The sequence below is a fragment of the Rattus norvegicus genome, chromosome 1, assembly GCF_036323735.1.
Source record: "Rattus norvegicus strain BN/NHsdMcwi chromosome 1, GRCr8, whole genome shotgun sequence".
In the NCBI taxonomy this organism is placed as follows: Eukaryota; Metazoa; Chordata; class Mammalia; order Rodentia; family Muridae; genus Rattus; species Rattus norvegicus.
The window spans coordinates 37,369,289-37,376,524 of NC_086019.1; the positions used below are offsets into that span (position 1 = coordinate 37,369,289).

Below are 7,236 nucleotides of genomic sequence, written 5' to 3' on the forward strand. Positions count from 1 at the left end.
GATTTGGCCTGGAGACTTGTATTGTTTCACAATGACAGGAAGAACACTCATTAGAAGATTTTGCTGTCAAGGAGGACAGTCCTCACTTCCCCCCAGGCACTATCTGCCACCTGAATGACTTTGCAAGTCATATATAGTCAGCATACATACATAAAGCTTTTGAAAACACAAGGAGATACTTCGTGTGAAAATTTGCCTTGTCTCAGCTTCAATCAACTTAGGAAAAGGTAAGTTTAAGCTGTAAACTTAGAGAAACACAATTTACAAAAGTTCACTCATTTACTCATCCTTTCACTTTCTATACAAATATCATCTGAAACTCTGGCATTTCATAGAAATCAAAGATCAAAGTTTTACATGGGTTAAGTGTATATTCCACATCAATTGTCCGGTTCCCTTCTATAGCATCTATCTATATACCTCTATCTCTATCGCTAATCTATCTATCTATCTATCTATCTATCTATCTATCTATCTATCTATCTATCTATCTATCCATCTATATATGTATGACAGTGTTTAATATAGCCTGTGGATAAACCCTGCTAATTAAGTTCTAAGCCTAATTTTTGGGTGAAAGCGATCACTGAGTGGTGGCGGCTGCTGATTGTGTATTAAGCGTCGGTGTGGGGTTGACGTTTGCTCTACTGGAACAGCTTAGCTCATTCCTCCCCTTCCATTAACCGTGGTGCAGAAGCTTGGGGCGGCAGCTGCGTCAGAAAGGGCGGTGGCAGCGGAGGCAGCTGCAGTGACATGTCCAGCATGAATCCCGAATATGATTATTTATTCAAGTTACTTCTGATTGGCGATTCTGGGGTTGGAAAGTCTTGCTTTCTCCTTAGGTTTGCAGATGTCACGTATATGGAAAGCTACATCAACATAATTGGTGTGGATTTCAAGATACGGACTATAGAGCTAGAAGGGAAAATAATCAAGCTTCAGATATGGGACACAGCAGGCCAGGAAAGATTTCGAACAATCACCTCCAGTTATTACAGAGGAAGCCATGTTATCATAGTTGTGTATGATGTGACCGACCAGGAGTCCTTCAATAACGTTAAACAGTGGCTGCAAGAGATAGATCGCTATGCCAGTGAAAATGTCAACAAGTTGTTGGAAGGGAACACATGTGACCTGACAACAAAGTAGTAGACTACACAACAGCAAAGGAATTTGCAGATTCCCTTGGAATTCCATTTTTGGAAACCAGTGCTAAGAACACAATGATTGTAGAACAGTCTTTCATGACAATGGCCACGGAGATTAAAAAGCAAATGGGTCCTGGAGCAACAGCTGGTGGTGCAGAGAAGTCCAATGTTAAAATCCAGAGCACTCCAGTCAAGCAGTCAGGTGGAGGTTGCTGCTAAAATCTGCCAACGTCCTTTTCTCACAGCAATGAATTCTCAATCTGAACCCGAGTGAAAAAAAACAATCTGCCTGAATTGTACTGTATGTAGCTGCACTACAACAGATTCTTACCGTTTTCACAAGGTCAGAGATTGTAAATGATCAATACTGACTTTTTTTTTTATTCCCTTGACTCAAGACAGCTAACTTCATTTTCAGAACTGTTTTAAAACTTTGTGTGCTGGTTTATAAAATAATGTGTGTAAACCTTGCTCATTTCCTGATACCAGATCGTTTCCCGTGGTTTGTTAGAATATATTTTGTTTTGATGTTTATATTGGCATGTTTAGATGTTGGGTTTAGTTGGGGATTTAGCTCAGTGGTAGAGCGCTTGCCTAGCAAGCGCAAGGCCCTGGGTTCGGTCCCCAGCTCCAAAAAAAAAAAAAAAAAAAAAAAAAAGATGTTGGGTTTAGTCTTCTGAAGATGAAGTTCAGCCATTTTGTATCAAACAGCACAACCAGTGTCTGTCAGTTTCCATGCATAAAGTTTAGTGAGACATTATATGTAAGATCTGATTTGCTAGTTCTTCTTGGTAGAGTTATAAATGAAAGATTACACTATCAGATTAATAGTTTCTTCTTACTCTGCATTAATTTGTGGCTGCAGAATATTATAATTTGTTGCACACTATTTAACAAAACTGAAGACATGTTTAATAAATATTGTACTTATCGGAAGTAATATCAAATTGTATGGTGATAAATATTGTTTTAATTCCTATGATTAAAAGGAAATAGAGCTTTGCAGTCTACTCAACAGCTATTTGTGTGTGCAGCAAGAGCACTAGAGACCTATCTTAATAGCACAGCATCCAGGGTTTGCTTTCTAGTAACAGGTCTAATGAGTGACCTAGAAGCTTTCTGCTGTGTAGAGACTTCACCAACCTCATTGGTTCAAGGAACTCAAACTCTGTGAAGTGTGTGCTTCCTAGTTCTTCATCTCCAGCCCAAACCATCCGAAGTGGCCTCACCAGCAACACTTTTGTCATACATCTGTGGTTGAGATGGAGAACAGCACATGCTTCCTCATAGGCAGTGATCTGGTAATGTGTGCTGCTGTTTCTTCATGCTGAGTCTGAGGGCACACAATCCTTTCTATTTCTTCTTTATTTATGTTTCTGTTGTGTGTGGTTTTTTATTTTATTTATTATTATTTATTATTATTATTATTATTATTATTATTATTATTATTATTATTTGGCTATTGGAGAGACAGGGTTTCTCTGTGTATCCCTAGCTGTCCTGGAACTTTGTCTATCGACTAGGCTGGCCTTGAACTCAGGGATCCACCTGTCTCTGTATCTGAGTGCTGAGATGAAAGGTGTCCGCCACCACACCTGGCTTTTTTTCCACTTTTTTTGAGACAGTGTTTCACTGTGTAGCCCTGGCTAGCTTGGAACATGTACAACAGGCTGCCCACTCCCCCCAGATTCACCTGCCTTTTCCTCAAAAGTGCTGGGATTAAAGACATGTCCCAGACTGCCCCCATTATTTTGAGACAGTGTCTCACATAGCTCAAGAGGCCTCAAATTCACTTGTACCGGAGGGTGGCCTTGAACTCCTGATCCTCCTGCCTCCACTTCCAGGTGTCACCTTTATTCTTCTCAACTGTATAACTCATATTGGAGGAGAGGTTAAGCATTAGATTAGAAAGCAGGAAATGTTGATTGCCCTAACTGTAGAAATTCTATTTCCCAAATTAACTGAAAATATGAACACTAGATGGGAATGATGGGAGAAAAAATATACTTATTTCATGAAATTTTGCATGTGTGAAAGTTCTGTTTACTAGGACCTTTGAGATCCTAGACTGCTTTTGTCTTACTGTGGGAAACAGAGTCCCTTGTAGACACTAGCATTTTAAGGTGACAAAGGTCAGAGGCTGTTTCCTTTGGTTTAAGCAGCAGTCAAACATTCTGCAATTGGTGGCTTAGGGTGTAGCTGTTGATTACACATTTTATTATGGGGTCTTTAATGATAAAATATTAATCTAAAAATAAGCCAAATATTACAGGTTTATTTTTCACTAAACAACCAATTGAAATACATGTCACAAAGGTAAGTGGTAAGACTATTGTAAAATGAAAAATGGATAGACTAAATATTCAATTGAATTTTTCATCTATGAGAATTTCACAATAAAATCTTAGTTTACTTCGTATTATTAAAAAAAAGATCTAAGTCTATCTTTGTCTGGATAGCTCTCAGGTTTCAGCACAAAATAGAAGACTTCATTTAATAGCAGGGTTTTCCCTTCCCTCACCTTAATTCTCACATACCTCTACCTGCAGAATGTCACATAGTTTTATATTACGGTTTAATTTTTTCTCAATCAGAAATTGTTCAGCTAATACCTGGAGTTCCTGGAATGCTTCTCCATGTTAATGAGGAATCTTGGATTTTTGAGCCTTCGGCCAATAACCATTGCCCATCCTTGATATTCTTACCCTAACCCCCATACCCAATACTATAAATTCCTTGAAAGTAAATCCCAAGTAAATTTGATCTGTTTACGCACAGTTGCTTCTAGTGTCATTATTACAGAATGCAATTCATCTTCTCTGCTCTATTTGTTCTCCTGGACTGATACGGGCCTAAGATCCCTGGGGGCAAGGAGGGTCACAATAAACTGGGTTATATTTTATTGTCTGAACCTAAAGAAAGAGATGCCCATAAACATACAAGAAGCCTACAGAATTCCAAATAGATTGGACCAGAAGAGAAATTCCTGTCATCACATAATAGTTAAAACACCAAATGAACAAAACAAAGAAAGAATATTAAAAGAGGTAAGGAAAAAAGGTGAAGTGACATATAAAGACAGACCTATAAGAATTACAGCAGAATTCTAACCAGAGACTATGAAAGCCAGCAGATCCTGAACAGATGTAATACAGACCCTAAGAGAACAAATATGCTTGCCCAAGCTATTGTATTCAGCAAAACTTTCATCTAACATAGATAGAGAAACCAAGATATTCTCTGACAAAACCTAATTTATGCAATATCTTTCTACAAATCCAGCCCTACAAGGGATAATAGATGGAAACTCCAATAAAAGAAGAGAAAGTATACCGTACATTAAGCAAGAATATAATTTCCTTGGAAAGAAACCAAAAGAGAGACAAGCAAACATAATTTCACCTCTAACAAAGAATATAATGGGAAGTGACAATCTCTATTCCTTAATATTTCTCAACATCAACGGTCACAATTCCCAAGTAAAAAGACATAGACTAAAAGATTGGATATGTTGAACTGAGAATAGGACCCCCATTGAAGGAATCAGAGAAAGAACTGGAAGAGCTTTAAGGGGCTCGAGACCCCCTATGAACAACAATGCCAAGCAACTAGAGCTTCCAGGGAAAAAGCCACTACCTAAAGACTATACATGGACTGACCCTGGACTCTGACCTCATAGGTAGCAGTGAATATCCTAGTAAGAGCACCAGTGGCCCACACCCGCGGATCCCGGCCCGCAGCAGCTCTCTGATCCCAGACCCCGTGGGAAAGAGACCTCACCGCCTGGTCAGGTGGGCACTCCTGACGCTGCAGAGCGGAAGAGATCACCAACACTGCCAACTCCTGCCCACATCCCTGGCCCAAGAGGAAACTGTATAAGGCCTCTGGGCTCCCGTGGGGGAGGGCCCAGGAGCGGCAGGACCCCTGCCTGAGACACTGCCAGAACCTGAAGGAAACAGACCGGATAAACAGTTCTCTGCACCCAAATCCCGTGGGAGGGAGAGCTAAGCCTTCAGAGAGGCAGACAAGGTTGGGAAACCAGAAGAGACTGCTCTCTGCACACACATCTCGGATGCCAGAGGAAAACACCAAAGGCCATCTGGAACCCTGGTGCACTGAAGCTCCCAGAAGGGGCGGCACAGGTCTTCCTGGTTGCTGCCGCTGCAGAGGGCCTGTGGGCAGGACCCTGCGAGCGAACTTGAGCCTCGGGACCACAAGTAAGACCAACTTGTATGCTGCAAGTGACCTGCCTGGTGAACTCAAGACACAGGCCCACAGGAACAGCTGAAGACCTGTACAGAGGAAAAACTACACGAAACTACGCACGAAAGCAGAACACTCTGTCCCCGTAACAGGCTGAAAGAAAACAGTAAAACAGGTCTACAGCACTCCTGACACACAGGCTTATAGGGACAGTCTAGCCACTGTCAGAAATAGCAGAACAAAGTAACACAAGAGATAATCTGATGGCGAGAGGCAAGCGCAGGAACCCAAGCAACAGAAACCAAGACTACATGGCATCATCGGAGCCCAATTCTCCCACCGAAACAAACATGGAATATCCAAACACACCAGAAAAGCAAGATCTAGTTTCAAAATCATATTTGATCATGATGCTGGAGGACTTCAAGAAAGACGTGAAGAACTCCCTTAGAGAAACACAGGAAAACATTAATAAACAAGTAGAAGCCTACAGAGAGGAATCACAAAAATGCCTGAAAGAATTCCAGGAAAACATAAATAAACAAGTAGAAGCCCATAAAGAGGAGTCACAAAAATCCCTGAAAGAATTCCAGGAAAACACAATCAAACAGTTGAAGGAATTAAAAATGGAAATAGAAGCAATCAAGAAAGAACACATGGAAACAACCCTGGATATAGAAAACCAAAAGAAGAGACAAGGAGCTGTAGATACAAGCTTCACCAACAGAATACAAGAGATGGAAGAGAGAATCTCAGGAGCAGAAGATTCCATAGAAATCATTGACTCAACTGTCAAAGATAATGTAAAGCAGAAAAAGCTACTGGTCCAAAACATACAGGAAATCCAGGACTCAATGAGAAGATCAAACCTAAGGATAATAGGTATAGAAGACAGTGAAGACTCCCAGCTCAAAGGACCAGTAAATATCTTCAACAAAATCATAGAAGAAAACTTCTCTAACCTAAAAAAAGAGATACCCATAGGCATACAAGAAGCCTACAGAACTCCAAATAGATTGGACCAGAAAAGAAACACCTCCCGTCACATAATAGTCCAAACACCAAACGCACAAAATAAAGAAAGAATATTAAAAGCAGTAAGGGAAAAAGGTCAAGTAACATATAAAGGCAGACCTATCAGAATCACACCAGACTTCTCGCCAGAAACTATGAAGGCCAGAAGATCCTGGACTGATGTCATACAGACCCTAAGAGAACACAAATGCCAGCCCAGGTTACTGTATCCTGCAAAACTCTCAATTAACATAGATGGAGAAACCAAGATATTCCATGACAAAACCAAATTTACACAATATCTTTCTACAAATCCAGCACTACAAAGGACAATAAATGGTAAAGCCCAACATAAGGAGGCAAGCTATACCCTAGAAGAAGCAAGAAATTAATCGTCTTGGCAACAAAACAAAGAGAATGAAAGCACACAAGCATAAAGTCACATCCAAATATGAATATAACGGGAAGCAATAATCACTATTCCTTAATATCTCTCAACATCAATGTCCTCAACTCCCCAATAAAAAGACATAGATTAACAAACTGGATACGCAACGAGGACCCTGCATTCTGCTGCCTACAGGAAACACACCTCAGAGACAAAGACAGACATTACCTCAGAGTGAAAGGCTGGAAAACAATTTTCCAAGCAAATGGTCAGAAGAAGCAAGCTGGAGTAGCCATTCTAATATCAAATAAAATCAATTTTCAACTAAAAGTCATCAAAAAAGATAAGGAAGGACACTTCATATTCATCAAAGGAAAAATCCACCAAGATGAACTCTCAATCCTAAATATCTATGCCCCAAATACAAGGGCACCTACATATGTAAAAGAAACCTTACTAAAGCTCAAAACACATTGCACCTCA

The 7,236-nt window shown here is 40.2% G+C and overlaps 1 pseudogene; it reads left to right on the forward strand.

Annotated features, from left to right (window-relative positions):
- The first annotated feature begins 699 nt into the window (after positions 1-699).
- LOC134484859 (ras-related protein Rab-1A-like) lies at positions 700-1,421 on the forward strand (annotated as a pseudogene).
- Positions 1,422-7,236: the final 5,815 nt, after the last annotated feature.